Here is a 15,661-nt window from a genome sequence, read left to right as displayed (position 1 = left end):
CTGACATGTAGAGTTTGCAGATTTGATGTCATCATCAGTACAAAGAGTAGGTAGAAGAAGCTCACTGGCTTGCTCACTAGGTGGGGGATGGAAGATAATCAAAAATGGTTTTTAAATGACTGTCCATAGATTGTAAATGAAACAGAAGCCAGCTGCGAGTTACATGGAGACATGACCTGACAAAGTTGCTGGGACAAGAATGGCACAAAATCAAAATAATGGTGCTTTATGGAGGAGGCCTTTGTCCAGCAGGGGACTGACAGAAGAAGAAATGCCTAGAGGCCCCAGTCAGGGACTGGAGCCCCATTGTGCTAGACACCAAGGAGCTGTGCAGAAGTCAGTAAGAGGAGGCCTGAAGTTTCTACTAGTCTTGTTGGAAACACTGCTTCTTAAGGAGAAACCCAACAAAGACTCAGCAAAGTCCCTACAACATGTGCCCAGGAAATCATAATTGCATCTTGTGTGTTATTATTTAGTTGTAAGATTTATAAACTATAACGATAAACTGTAAGCACCATAGAGATGTCTACTCTAAAGTGTTGTTTTAGCCTAGATTCGGTTTTGGAGGTGAGTTTAGCAGAAAGCTTGGGAAGTAGTGAAACTATAATAAAGAAAATAGGGCACTTCAATTAAAAACTTGATACCTGTAGAAGTGAGTAAGAAAAGTGAAAAGTACTGATGCTTACCTATGCACATAATTTAGATGGAGAATAACCCATTAGCTAAAGAGTAAAGCCATCATACATTTAGAACTTGAGCCTTTCCTCACTGAAGCAGGTGCAAAATTCCCTTGGACATCTGTGGGAGGAGGATGAGCCCATTTAACACCTTGTTTAATAGAGACGGAAAAATCACATCTATTTTCTATGTGCATTTTAGTTGTGACTTTAACAAAAATGGAAGTGGCAGTGAGATATTGTAACTCACAGACAAATGTGGGATTATTTAATGGATTTATATTTCTTTGTCTTTCTTGGGCTGAGTGGTTAATCTGCAGTTAATAAGAGACTCCATTCCCAACGTGGCTTATTCCTGTGTACAGTGCAATATCCTTGAGTTTCAAATAAATCACAATTTTTTCCAGTTCTGTAATTGAGGAGATTATTAGAATTGGGGCTAGCCCCTCCCCACCCTATTATGGAATTAAAGCAGAAGATTCAACCATGAAAAATCTATGCATTGCAGAGACTTGCACATACCTTGGGATCTGCCAGGGACAAGGAATTTTCAGGATTTCCACTACATTGCCAGCTCTCTTTCCATTGTGCTTGGGTAGTATGGGCTCCTGCAGAACAAGTACTGCCTAAGACTCCCTTGACCATAGCTAAGCCTGGAACCATGTTCCCATGGAGTTTCGACACTGATGTGGAAGCAGTAACAACAACAGGTACTGTAGACTTTGTCTCCACATTCTTTGCCTCTCAAGCCGGTTCCACGCAGGAATCTCTGGGTGCATATCCCCGCCATCATCTCCACCACTAGCAGAAGTGGAGGGAAATACAGAAATCAACTTGACTAGTTAGCAGGATTTTTCAAATCTTATTTTAATCATTTTTTACAACTTTACACGATGAACAGCCAAACTCTGGGGCATATATTAAACCCATATCCAAAACGTATGCACCTAAAAACAAGTTTGCAGTGGTGAAAAAAATATAACACCAAGCAACCAGCCCTAACTTCCTTTTTCAAGAAGACAGTGCACCAGTTAAAAATGATTATAAGAGAAAGGCTTATTTTACATTATAGCACAATAATCTGAGCACAGCTAGGACAGTAACAGAGATGACGTTTAGTTTGTTTGCTCTTCTTTCCCATCTCATTAATGGTTTGCCATGGGTTCCTTCTGGGTCATCTATTAGTAGAATTCACTAATATTCATTTAATCCCACTACAACCAATTATACATCCCCCTTAACCATTCTCTCCAGCTCTTTGCCTACAGAATTATGTCTAATGAAGTATATCAATATTGAGGATTCAAATGCAAGCAGCCCTTGTCTCCATGAAATAATTATAACCAGTAAATATCACACACGTAACACCACAGTGACAACATCCAAAGATTGGGAACAGTATGGTAATGATATTCAAACAGGAATCCAGCACCCCCTCAATCCTAGAACCATTAATAACTGCAGCTGGAACAACTGACAGAGGGAAAATGAATCATTCCCTTTGACGAGAACAAACCGATATTAAAGTGTAATAGTTTATTAAACAACTGAGTTTAGGAGTTAAATGACTAAATTGCGTCTCCATGGGTTTCTTCGAAGTACTGTCTGATCACAATAATGGATTGCCTGCAAACTTTTATCTTAGCCATCGCCTCTGGAGTTATGCTTTTAAATTATTTAAACATGGTATTAATGAAACATGCTGTACTGGTAAAGACACTACTTTTATCACCATATCTGAAAGACAAAATATATCGTATGCACATAAAAAAATCTACCTTTCAAAGAGCAAGAACATCCTCTTCTTGTTCCCCTCTTTCTCGCTGCCTCTTCCGAAAAAAATTGCAAAAGTAATTTGATTGCCACTATTGTTGTTGATTCTGACTTGACTTCAAAAAAAATCAAATAATAGAAGCCATTTAAAACATCTCTGTGCACCTATTGTTTTGCATTATGATCTACTGTGAATGTCCAAGTACAGCACATTGAAACATATCACTGAAGCACGAGAATGCATCACATGCAAAAAACATACAAGAATTGAGACGGTGTATTTACATACATATATCACATAACATACACACAGTGGTTGAGTTTGCACAGGCAAATATATTTTTGGCATGTCCTAACTTTTGAGTACTTGACTTTGCAAGCTTAATGTTCTCATAACATAGATTAAATATGTTTACACATATATACATTGTCTAGGTTTTTTTTTTAAAAGGAAATTGATCAAACAGAATTTACATTGTATGGAACCAAACTGACTTTCACGTGGGTCATTAATAAGGCTGCAAGTTTGTCATGGAGGTCACAGAAGTCACAGATTCTGAGACTTTCCATGAACTCCATGACTTCTGCAGCAGCCGGTGCATCTCAGGCAGCCCCTGCGCCAGTCGCACTGGCCACTGCTGTGGCAGTCTTGGGCCATCGCGTTCCCCAGCACAGCACAGCAGAATTTAGGTGTGGGAGAGGGCACAGGGTTGGGGCACGGAATGGGATGAGGCAGGCTCTGGGTGATGCTTTCTGGGAGGGCTCCCTGGAAGTGGCAATCACCCCCTAGCTCAGCTGCGAGGTGGAAGAGTGTCCAGGCAGCTCTGCATGCGGCCTCTGCCCAAAGCACTGGCTTCGCAGCTTCCATTGGCCAGGAACCACAGCCAATGGGAGCTGTGGGGGTGGTGCCTGCTGGCAGAGGCAACCCCTGGCCCCTCCCACACCCCAAATGTGCTGCTACTATAGGGGGTGGATGGGGTCCAGGTAGGGAGCCTGCTGGCTCCGCCACCGTCTTCCCCTAACACCAGCGGGGGTCCTGGGCTGTGCACTGCCCCCTGCACACCCTCCCCCAGCACCAGCAGGGGCCCCAGGCCTTGCGCTGCTGTCCCCATCCCCCAGCACGTGGGCTGCCCTCCCCCAGCACCTGCGGGGCCCAGAGGCAGCCCCTTCCCAAGTCACAGATATTTTTAGTAAAAGTCATGGACAGGTCATGGGCTGTGAATTTTTGCTTACTGCCTGTGACCTGTCCGTGACTTTTACCAAAAATACCCGTGACTAAGACATAGCCTTAGTCATCAGTGTAGCAGAGACCTTTTGAGTCACAGCACAGACCTCTCTGCCACTTGAGCTAGCTGATAGCTGTAGTAGGTTGTCATTCTTCATGTGAACCAGCCAGTAGAGGGAGTTAAGACATTTTATTGTTGGGTTTCACAGATATTTGCTGACAGCAGAGGAATGTTCAGACCTTTTTAACCCAGGTCCATGTTCTGGAAGGGAGTATTCTCTGGTGAATAGACACCCACCTGCCCATATCCGTGCTAAGACTGACCCTTTTTTTTCTGTCCCCTAGCATGCCCTCTCCATCGTATTCTCTAATAAGCCTTTTCATTTGCAAAATGGGGACAAGAGTACTTCCCGACCTCACAGCTATGTCATAAGGCCTAACTCATTAAGGATTGGAAAGTTCTTTATAAGGTGTTATAAAAGCAGAAATTATCATATGAAATGCCTGCACAATTAACAGAGTACGTGCATCAAAGATAAACACAATTAGTTGTTCAATGCTTTATATCTGACCAGGAAAAAGAAATCATGGTCAGCCCCAATTTCTACAATCTAGAGCATATCAGCTGTACAGGAAGTGAAAACAGATTAGTTAGCAGTGGTACAAATTAGGAGGGGCTTGAAGGAGGGATGAATGCTGCCCGTTTACCAGCCCTACCCCCTGGTTTTTGCCCTTGCTCAAAGTTCCATAGGACACAGAACCAGAGTGGATGATGGCCTGACCACTTTTATGCAATGGTCACATATTAAATCAATATAGCTGGTGCTGGAACAGTCCGAAGTGTCACCTTGCTGCACAGTCACAATACCACTTACATTTCAAATGCTAAATTTCAGTGAGTGGTGTTGCAATCTGACACACAGGGTCACACAACACCACTCAAATCTGGCCCATTTGCCCCTCCATCCATACAGATGTGTGGTCAGGCCAAATGAAATTGCAACATGGTGCATAAGCAGTTTGTTTCTGTATGGAGGAGTGTGGGAGCGTGTGCCAAGAACTTGACTCCTGCCATCACTGTGTCATGCACTGGGTGGGTAAGAGAGGGGGAGACTCCCTGGCTGAGGGAGACCCAGGGTCCTGCTGGGAGTTGTGAGCAGGACAGAGGAAGAGCAAGGACTAGAACTGGTTCCCTGCAGGGGGGGACTGGAATTTGCTCAGCCTCTCAAGAAATAACTGAATTGGCACCACTGCTATTTGTCTGAGGACTCTAGGGATAAGTCATTTCACAAAAGAAGCCCAATACTGAAACACACGTTCAAGACATTCTTCCAACTGTATTCACCCAGACTCTGACTTTGGAAGCCAATAACCTACGGATGAAAGATTCCAAGTGTTCTGAATAGGAAGAGAGTTGAGAAGTGAGCTCCTCTCTTTCTCAGGAAATTTCTTCTCTGCAGTTGTCAGGCCTGCAAGATCAGATCCCCAGGATCATCTTTCCCCCACTTCCCAAATTCTGAAGAGAAATCTTCAGAGGAGGCCAAGGGATCAGGATGCTTCTGAGCTGAAACTGAGCTGCTGCTCAGGGTCAGAGAGGGCAGTAACATGCAGTTTCACAGACACAGGTGTGGCCTCTACAGGAGGAAGCCAAATGTGAGTGTGACTGGAAAGTGTGGTCTCTCTGAGGCTGGGGAAGCAGGCAGTTAGCTGGCACCAGAGAAGGAGTTAAGGGTGAGCAAAAAGGAAGATCACAGAAATTCAGATGAGAGTGCTGTGACAGGCTGGCTACTGAGAGCACTACAGAAAGCTGTCTGCTGTGAGAGGGACTGAGCAGCAGAAAGTGGAAGGACATTTGCCAGGAGAGGAGTGGGGAGGGGAGATGTACCCCACCTGGAAGTGCTGGCTCCTGGGCTCCCAGTTTGGACAGGGGAGGCAAAGGCTGCAAAGCTAGAAAAGGGCTTAGGAGGGGTTCCCAGGTGGAGGGTTGGCTAATGAGTGCTTTATATCACCTGCCAGGGCTTTGGTTTACATCTCATCTGATAGACCCACACACAGAAAGGTGCAAGATACCTATCTTATGTCTTGCACTGAGCAAGCCTAGGCCAGGGATGTAATTGCAAATGTGAATCACCTTTGAGTATTGGGAGGAATCTGGGTTTGCCTGGGGGAATTACTGAAGTCAGGATAAGGGTCATGGTTTCTTGTTTTTTTAATATAGAGGCTTTCTGCTGAGCTTGACTAGGAAAGAGAACCTTCAGCAGGGGAAGGGGTGGAGACAGAAAAGCACTGCTAAAAGCAGGGCTTAAAAAGGATCTGGACAGCAGAAAAGTATAGATATATCCCTGGAGAGACTGGGTGGCTGCTGAGAAGCTGTTGAGAAGGCAGGCTGTCAGGAGAGACTGAATGTTTGAAGAAAGGAGCAATGCAGGGGAGATCCTTGTTGATTCTATATTGGTAGATTCAACACCTTACCAGGTAGACAAGCCCACTCCTCCTACACAGGTGACATATCAATGGGATACTCCAGTATCAAATATCAGAGAAGTAGAAATACATTCTAGCTTCTAGGGTCCCTCCTTAATAAGAGCACCCTAGTTTTCAGGTGCTCTTCTTGTTTTGTTCATGAAAAGACTGAAGGGGAACCAGTTCCTGTCTAGGCCATTCCCTCTACAGAGGGCAATGCCAGACCCACACATGAGGTGGCTTCTCAGGTCTCCCCTGACTAAGTATTCTCTTGCTCTTAATAGGAAACGCCGTTACAGAACATGAAGCTCTGTCTGACACATCTTCCTCATTGGAGAGGGAGGAACGACCGAAACTCTAGACTTCTCAACTTGTCCCTTATTTTCTTCCTTAGATGACCAAGCACAAACAGGAGAAACAGGATTCACAAATATAGAAAAGGAAGGAGGATGACTGACAAAAGGACTCAGTGCTTCCACCCAGGAGGCAAAGTAAATCAGAGTGAGGAGGTCTGGTGAAGGCATTTATGTTGTTGTTTCTTTGGCCTGAGCAGTTAGCCAATATTTGGAGTCTTGAAAGACTGCTTAAGTTAGGAGGCGAAATGAATGACATAAGGCAGGTATATTCTTTGGTGAAATATTGTTCTCTTTTTATATATATATAAATAAATGTTCAAAGTCCTGTTTCCCTGAACACAGTGGAAACAATGGGCAGTTTCCTTGCTTGCAATTTTCAAGTTTGCCTCTTCTGTCAGTCCTGTGCCCCAAAGAACTCTGTCTCTGCTTCCTCTTAGGGTCACGTGCACAACTGAGGCCACGTCTACACTTACAAGCTTACAGCTGTACCGATATACACTCACAGCTGTACCGATATAACTGTGCCGCTGTAAGATTGCTCGTGTAGTCGCATTATGCCAATGGGAGAGACAGATCTCCTGTTGACGTAATAAAACCAGTTCAACGAGCAGCAGTAGCGGCAACATAGCACAGTGAACACAAGTGCGTATGCTGGCAAAATTTATGTTGGGCTGGGGTGGGAGGGGTTTCACACCCTGAGCGACAAAAGTTTTGCTGACATAAGTGCCAGTGTAGACCTGAGTCTCTAGCTGTCTGCTAGCTTTCTGCCTTTCACACACACACAGCTTGCGGAACAATCCTCAGCCTTTGCATTTGCAATCAAGGAACCTCTCAGCCCTTAGCTTATGGTAAGAGGTTAATTGCACCTTCTATTTAGCCAGAAAGAAGAGCGCTTAGCACACACATTGGCTTTAACCAGGTCTGTGACAGTCTAAAGATCACAGACTCACTTGATGGCAGCCATTAGTACCTATCAGCACAATAATATATTCAGGGGACAGAATTTCAGAAGTTCTTAGTCTCCTGGCTTCCCAGTGGCACCATAATGCCGTCTGTCCCTTAATCCATTGTTTTAGAACAGGAGAAGGGAGAGACGTATGGACACAGAAGGTTTGGAACCAGAGTATTGACAATTGCGGAGCATACCTCCTGTTTTGAGTTCATTGGAGTGTTTTGGGTCACTGAGATGTACCCATTTCTTTAACTCAGGCCAGTCCTTCTACATTAATAATGTCAGTTGGAAGAAGAAAAATATGATGTTACACCTTTGCCTTCCCCAGCTTCATCTTGTCCTTCAAAAGTTGTAAAATGACGTGCAAAGCTTAAAATAACAAATTAAAAAGAATATAATATAAATCTATCTCATAGAGCTGGAAGGAATCCTGAAAGGTCATTGAGTCCAGCCCCCTGCTTTCACTAGGCAGGATCAAGTACTGATTTTGTTCCAGATTCCTTAAGTGGCCCCCTCAAGGACTGAACTCACACCCTGGGGTTTAAGCAGGCCAATATTCAAACTACTGAGCTATTTCTCCCACCCTCCTGACTGAGTATTACACATTACTCCCTGAAAAGCTCTATGCTAGTTACTAAACAACATAGTTAATATAATTAGAAATAACAAATTCCAAAGGTTTAAATACACTAACAAACTTACAGAATCACAAATCAATGCACATCAGGATACCAAGCAGATCAATTATTCATAACAATCTTTTTCTAAGCTGACAATATATTACACTATGAGAAAATGTATATAACTTGGAGGTACTCTGGTATTATATTCCTTTCATAACCATGCCATACATTTAATGAACAATATACACAGGATACCTGAACACCATGATGTACGGCAAGGGGGAACGCAACTCCTCTTCCACTGCTAGAGCTGAGAGAGAGCTCCTTCTCCTATGTCTGGTTGGTGGGAATATCAGTCCATCATAGCTTCTCATATTGTTTCAATTGTAACTGTAAACCAATGTATCTGAGCAGCGAGCACACATTTTCATTACAAAGCAAGAGGGCAAAGTTAAGACTGAGGGTGGGAGTGATAGTAAGAGACGAAGGGTTTTTATAACCCAGGGGTGGGGACAGGCTGTTAATTTCCAGGCACTCAAACATGGTTTTAAAAGCCTGTAGAATTTTTGCCAAAAAAAGTATAACATTGGTTTGGGATGCCAGCTAGACTCCATTGAAATATACTTTCAACGTACACTGTTGCTATATTAAGGACAGATTTTGTTTGTGATGATTATAGATGTATACATTTATTTCAAGGTCAGTTTGAAAAATGTCAGAATTGGGTACTTACTAGCTATGGGCAGAAAGAAAGGAGGGAAGGTAAAAGAGGGGGTTGCTCTGTCTCTCTAGCATCGATAGGTTTAGAAGGTGTGGGGTACAGGGTTTTGGATTACCTAGTTGAGAAGATTGGCCTAGGGAAACTATTGAGCTAAATGTTGAGTCTGGCTGGGAGGATGTATGAAGGCACCTGTAGGAGTACTGTCTACATTATAAAAAAGAGGAGTTGCCCACTATATTACATTTAACAGTATTATGTTGTTCACCTGTGGAAAACTTATTTAATAAAAGCTGTTGCCAGTGATCTTTAAAAAAAGAAGATTAGTTTCTGTATTTATTTTGTGACATCCAAGTAGTAGAACCCATTATGGTCATTCCATTAAATGCACCTTAAAACACTGACATAATGTTTCTATGTCTTTGGCAGTCTCAGCTTTCCTACACTTCCAAACAATCCTCTTCCCCCCTGTATTTTGTTTACACTAACTTCTTCATCTCCCCCACAAAAATCCACCCTAAAATCTCAACAGAAACCTGTGGACAAAAATCTCTATTAAAATAACATGGCAGGCCTAACTGACAAAACCAGAAATTCAGAGTTAAGACTGAAATTCCATACTTAAGACACCCCGTTGTACTTTGTTGCATTTTAATAAGTGTTCATCTGACCCTTTGCCAGTTAATTATAGGGATCTTCAGAATTTCGTTCTAGGCCTCTTGCTCTTCAATACCGATATGCTTCTTTCATGTTTATTTTTAGGCATCTTCAGGTGAGTTATCTTTGCTAACCTGATAACACCCAGATCTATTTTGCTCTTTTAGCTGATCCTACTGAGGCAGCGTTAGTCTTTTCATCTTACCTCACTAAAGTGCAAAGTGGGATCTCACAGAATCTTTTAAAAATGAATGCTGTTAGAAATGAGAAAGACTACACAATTAGATAGATTCCCTACAACCTGCTGCTTCGGGTTTTTAGTTCCATTAGTTGGAAATGAGACTGTCACTTACAATACTGCTAGCAATTTGGGGCAGTTAATGGATTTGAGTTAGCTGTGTTCTTGCTCTTTTACCACTTACTAATTTGGAGCTTAATCCTGTTCACTACCGTTCCCATGGTGAGGGTCCACAGTAACTACCCAGTCCACCTAGTTACCACAGCTCTGGAGGCTACTTCTAGAACTTGGGAGGGGAGAGAAACTCTTTCCCACATGAGACAGCTTATGTGGCTGCCTAGCAGGGCCATCCCTAGCTATTCTGGGGCCCTATGCAGCACCTGCGTGGGGGGAGGATGGAGGGCAGGCCTCCATAGAGGGGCGGGAAAGGAGGGGGCCCCAGGCCTTTAAACCATGATTTGAGGACTTAAGTAACTCTGCTAGGTCTATTTTAGGAGTGGGTGGGTGAGGTTCTGTGGCCTGCAAGATGCCAGAGGTCAGACTAGATGATCACAATGGTTCCTTCTGACTTTAAAATCTGAGTCTATGAGCAAATGTATTCTCACTGTGATGACATAAAGATGTTATAGCCTAATTCCACCTTCCCTACCCCCACTTAGTGAATAGGAGGGAATTTTTATGCCAGTACAGTCTATTTCTATACTGTATAGACTGACATTCATTAGTAATTCCCCCTAGTATTTCATAGATCAAAATTGATTTTGTAACAAAAATAGAAAAAGCTCTAATGAGTTAACTGATAAACATATTTATTTGTTAAAAAATCATTAAAGTATTGACATGTTTCTATGCACTAATGCATTAGACAACTTGCTTTTTGTTTGACCCAAGTCTTTCAACTCTTGTCTTCTCAAAACTGCAAACTTCCCCTGTTCCCTGAACACCTCACAAACTATACTTAATAGAAACAGTATCCCTGAGTGTAGCATTGGTCTGATAAAGTCATCTTAATGGTGAATCTTCCATAGGAGTATATGTTACAAATAACAGGATTTTCTGGTCACTTTTTTCCCCCCTGCTGATTCCAAGCTTCCTCTTCTGTACAGGAAATATTAGATTTCTAAAGTAGCTGTTGGGCTAAGCTGTTTGGTTCTGCCTCTACTCCTAAACAATGTAAATGCCTGCCAGTGAGCTCTGCTTCTTTAGCTCTGGCCCAAAGCCGGTTTTTTGTTTACATTCAGCCATTTGATCAGGTATATAGATAGATTTTTTAGGTTTTCTTTTAAAACTAGGGTCATAGTGGAGGGTCACTAATTTATTTTACAAGCAAAAAGTCAACTTTTTGGAAGTCATGAACTTTGCCATATCCATATTAAATGTTTAATTTCATTCTAATGGTGGTATACCATGTGCAGTGGCTCCAGTAAACGCCAGTAGCAGGTCCATGATGAAGCTATTTTTTTAAAAGCTACATTTTTAGTATTTGCTCCTGTTTTTTTTAAGAGATTGGCTAAAAATAATGCAAACTAAACAACTTCCACTCCTCACCTGTCAGACTACAAACCCACTGGATTCTCTTGCATGCTGGCTGACAGAACACGTCACTTTCCTCAATTTTATTGAATGGCTTTCGGTACGAAATTTTGCAGCATCTGTTACCAGTCAATTTCTGTGAACTCTTTTACACTGATGTTGGTCAGATCAGAGCTGTAAAATAGGAACACGAGGGTGGGGAATCTGAGCAGAGTGGCAACCAGCAGTGAGTGTATTCTGATAGTGCATTCCACATGGAATGCTGGCATGGAAAATTCTTGACGTTTTTCAAAAGGTTGGTTGACTAGTGTGTATCTTGGGGCGGCTGAGGAAATGTGATTTTACAGCACATTTAGCTTCTGAACCTGCAACTGAATCTGCATGGATGGACCATTGCGCCCATCCAGCATCCCACTGACATCAGTAGGGCTTCATATGGATGTAAGCATCTGCCTATGTGAATTCTATTGCACAGTCACTTCAAACCTGATTCAGCTGGAAGGTTAATGACAGTGTCCAATGGGTTGTGGCTCAGTAAATCTGCAAAGTGTGCACAGTAGAGGCCCCTATACCCTTTGCAATATGGGTTCTCATGTCTTCCAAAAGGTCACAGCAACTACATCCACTTCATGAGCTACATCCATTGAGCAGAGCCTGGGGTCCCCTCTGGTCACTAGGCCTATTGTGACAGACCCAGGCCAGTGGGATACAGGAGTCTGGTAGAGGGCAAATATACTGGTCACTGGGTGAGTAGTTTTCCGTTCCCTGAGTGACCAGAGCAGGGGCTGCACTAGAGTAATCAGGAACCTGCTAGAACCAATTAAGGCAGACAGGCTGATTAGAACACCTGCAACCAATCAAGGCAGGCTAATCAGGGCACCTGGGTTTGAAAAGAAGCTCACTCCAGTCAGGCGAGGGGGAGCCAGAGGAGAGGAAAAGTGTGTGAAGAGCTGGGAGCAAGAGGCGCAAGGAGCTGAGAGTGAGAGGGTGTGCTGCTGGAGGACTAAGGAGTACAAACGTTATCAGACACCAGAAGGAAGGTCCTGTGGTCAGGATAAAGAAGGTGTTTGGAGGAGGCCATGGGGAAGTAGCCCAGGGAGTTGTAGTTGTCATGAAGCTGTTACAGGAGGCACTCTAGACAGCTGCAATCTACAGGGCCCTGGGCTGGAACCTGGAGTAGAGGGTGGGCCCAGGTTCCCCCCAAACCTTCCAACTCCTGATCAGACACAGGAGAAGTTGACCCAGACTGTTGGGAAGATCACTGAGGTGAGCAAATCTGTCAAATAAGCGCAGGACCCACCAAGGTAGAGGAGGAACTTTGTCACACTATATATATTCCATAAGATACATTATTGTACAGCTACTATTAATACTTACTCTCCATACTATATACAATACAACTGTATCTCCTTCAAATCACCACACAATGAAAGCAAACCCACTTCTGATCTACACCACTGCGTAAATTAAAAAGAGTTTAATATCCACTTAAATTCTGTATTCCATTCCCAGTCTTTGGTTTGTAGCAAGTTCTCTGTGAAAGAGCCTTCAGGTTAGCTCCTGGGGATCCTGTGCAATGGTCTGCCTCACCTTAATCGAGTAACTTCCCAGAAAATGCAATGTATTAGTAAGAGAGCAGGTTGAATCTACTTCTTTTCTTGGGAATCCTGTGCTGCTAGAAACAGCTGATGATATATTTTGGGCCTGATTCCTCTCTCATTTACACTAATGTAAATCAGAAGAAACTCCACTGGAGTCAGCTGAGTGCAATCTTATACAAGCGGCATAACTGAGAGAAGAATCTAGGCCTTTGTTACTGGCTTTGGGCTAGTGCCCTTACTATTTTTCATTTTGCTACTATGATTCCCGGAGAAATAAGTATAAAATGAACCTCCAACATACAGTACCAGTTCTTTTACTGATCCTCATTCTGTAACCACAGTTCCTAAGGAAATAAGTGTGAGGTCTACCTCCAGCATGCAATTTTTTAAAAACCACTTCTTATAGCACTATCTCCTAAGGACATAGGGACAATACATGCGTTCATTTCTAGTAAAATATAAAAGGTATGGCATTAATAAAGAGTAGTCAACTCTATTAAGGAGTATACTGGCGATTAGCTGCTTTTGCTCCAACATAGTACACACTACTTTTTTTTTTAATATAAATACCCCCACCTTCCTTGAAGTCAACATTTCCGTCACAATTTTTGAAGTATTTTACATAAAAAATGCTGCAGATTTCCAGATGAGCCCATATGTATAGGCATATCTCAATTTAATATGAAATGCTACAACCGACATAGTATAAAGTATCCCTAATGCAACAAAAACCTTCACATGACTGTGAATTCTGACATGAAGGAATTAGCATACACTACAACACAGCACATGGAGTTTAGCTTCTTAAAAATTTATATTTAACCATGAAATCAAACAATGCTCAATGTAAACATGTACCTGATTTTTATAAACTGTGATTAGATGCAAAGTTAGCAAGTTGGAAAACAGCACAATGATACTGAGGGGAGTAGCAGGGGGATTAGAAATACTGAGAAATCACAAAATAATTCCCATTTTATCAATTTAAAAACTGTCATTCTACAAAAATACCATTTCTGTTATGTTCTTAATATGTCATATCTGTAAAAAGGAAATGTGGCATTATTACAGCTAACTTGACTTCTTTAAATTATTCCCAAATCTTATTTCACTTTGAAAATATCTCTGAATGACAAAGAACACAGGGCCAAATCCTGCCCTCTGTTACATTTAGGCAACCCATTTGAGTTCAGCAGGATTGCCTGGATGCAGCTCAGACTAGAGTTTGGCCCACATTATATGCACAGAAGTGACCAGGGAGCAAACACGTTTTCATTCAAATCTCCCTCCAAACTGTCAGTTAGAGCAAAAAAAAACAAAACAAAAAACCTGTTTTATTTTGAAAGAAAAAGAGTGAGTCTTTTAGTCAGAAAACTCAATAGTAAGAGGATATAAAGGGTGATGCCAAGAGCCTTTCCTAATAGTCATACCAAAAAAGTCAGAAACTGAAACATGAACTGGGTCATAATATGAAAGCATTGTATATTCAGTAACACGGGAGAGCTAGAAATACAACTTGTCAGCCCTACACAAAATATGTTATAATCTTACTTAGGGATTTCATGGAACATATTAATATTATTAATCTGACCTACCACAAAGGGATGCTGTGCATTTTAGTAAGTTAATTTTTGTATAGCACTTTGAGGAGGTAAAACTTTGTATAACGTCAGTGTTATGTATTATTGTATACTGTACCTTTGCCTTTTGTTGTTAAACTTTAGAGACAGAATCTTCCTATCTATTTGCTTCATTGAGTGTTATAATTATATGCACATTGCTGTAAAAAGATACATTAATCATGGTAAAAATTGCACTTCAACTGAGATAAATGTCATTCCAAAATTTAAACAAATTTGTTTTCTCTGTAAAATATTCATATTGAAGGGACAGTGTAGATATGTCAGAAAAAACAATGTGCTTGAAAACTGAGTTCATGCCATAGCTAGACCTCTAAATATCCTGCCATGATACTGGAAGCTCTTTCAGAGGGTAAAACAGCAGGTTGTTTCCCTGATTGCCAATACCTATTCCAAAAGATGGGGCAGGGGCAGTAACAGGCATTTTGTACAATTTCTTCTGGAATGTGAGCTGGCTGCAGATGAATACTAATATTTAGTCAGAGACATATTTACTGATATTTTTTTTCAGCCAAACATCGCAATATACTATAAAACATATGAAGACAGCAAAGCAGTTAGGCACATTCTGAAGAGTGCTTTTATTTTTTCCCCTAACTATAATGGGTGATTGCTTTTCTGCCTAAACAGCTCAAAAGGGCTATGAAAACTAAAGTCCTTAAAAGCTGTTAAATGCTTCTTCAGATTTACAATAAAATTCTGCATTACAAATCTTCTAGTAAAATCTCTGGAGCGTTACAAGCAGTACTTACATAATTTTCCGTTAAGTCAGTGTTTGTGTATTCAACACCTAGAAAATAAGGAAAGTGAATGTGGGTAATGAAAAAAAAACAACAACCCCCCCCACCAACTTCCCCCCTTAACCCTCCCCCCCCTCCACGTACACCTAAGAGGCAGGAGGGGAAAAAAACCAAACAAAACCCCTCAAACAGGCATGCAGCTATTAAACATATGCCAAAGTAAACAATAATGTTAGGGTCTGCCATAGCTTTGCCCTGCAGGTAGACGGCAGGCGGCACAGAAGGAAAGCAAATGGAAAGGAAAAGAGAAAGACAGTACAGGATGTGGATGAGATGCCGAGCCCTGAGAGCATGAACGGCCTGATTGTGATACTCAAGTCACACCATCAGCCATGCAAAACAGGACATACCTTTCTGGCTTGCTGGTTCTGTCGGCTGAAACAAAGCAGTCCCATTCTCAGCGGG

At 42.1% G+C, this 15,661-nt stretch overlaps 1 long non-coding RNA gene across 1 annotated transcript in view; it reads right to left on the bottom strand.

Annotated features, from left to right (window-relative positions):
- LOC127034332 (uncharacterized) overlaps window positions 1–15,263 on the bottom strand; it is a 30,696-nt gene extending 15,433 nt beyond the window's left edge. Inside the window, exons 1-3 of the long non-coding RNA XR_007769353.1 lie at window positions 15,209–15,263; window positions 14,515–14,596; window positions 1,200–1,478 (exon numbers count right to left, since the gene is read on the bottom strand). This is a non-coding gene — a long non-coding RNA (uncharacterized LOC127034332). The remainder of the gene's footprint in view (window positions 1–1,199; window positions 1,479–14,514; window positions 14,597–15,208) is intronic.
- Window positions 15,264–15,661: the final 398 nt, after the last annotated feature.

The sequence above is a fragment of the Gopherus flavomarginatus genome, chromosome 1 (assembly GCF_025201925.1).
Source record: "Gopherus flavomarginatus isolate rGopFla2 chromosome 1, rGopFla2.mat.asm, whole genome shotgun sequence".
Taxonomy (NCBI): domain Eukaryota; kingdom Metazoa; phylum Chordata; order Testudines; family Testudinidae; genus Gopherus; species Gopherus flavomarginatus.
The sequence above is the reverse complement of the archived record's forward strand: the minus strand, read 5'-3'. Positions and strand labels throughout refer to the sequence as shown.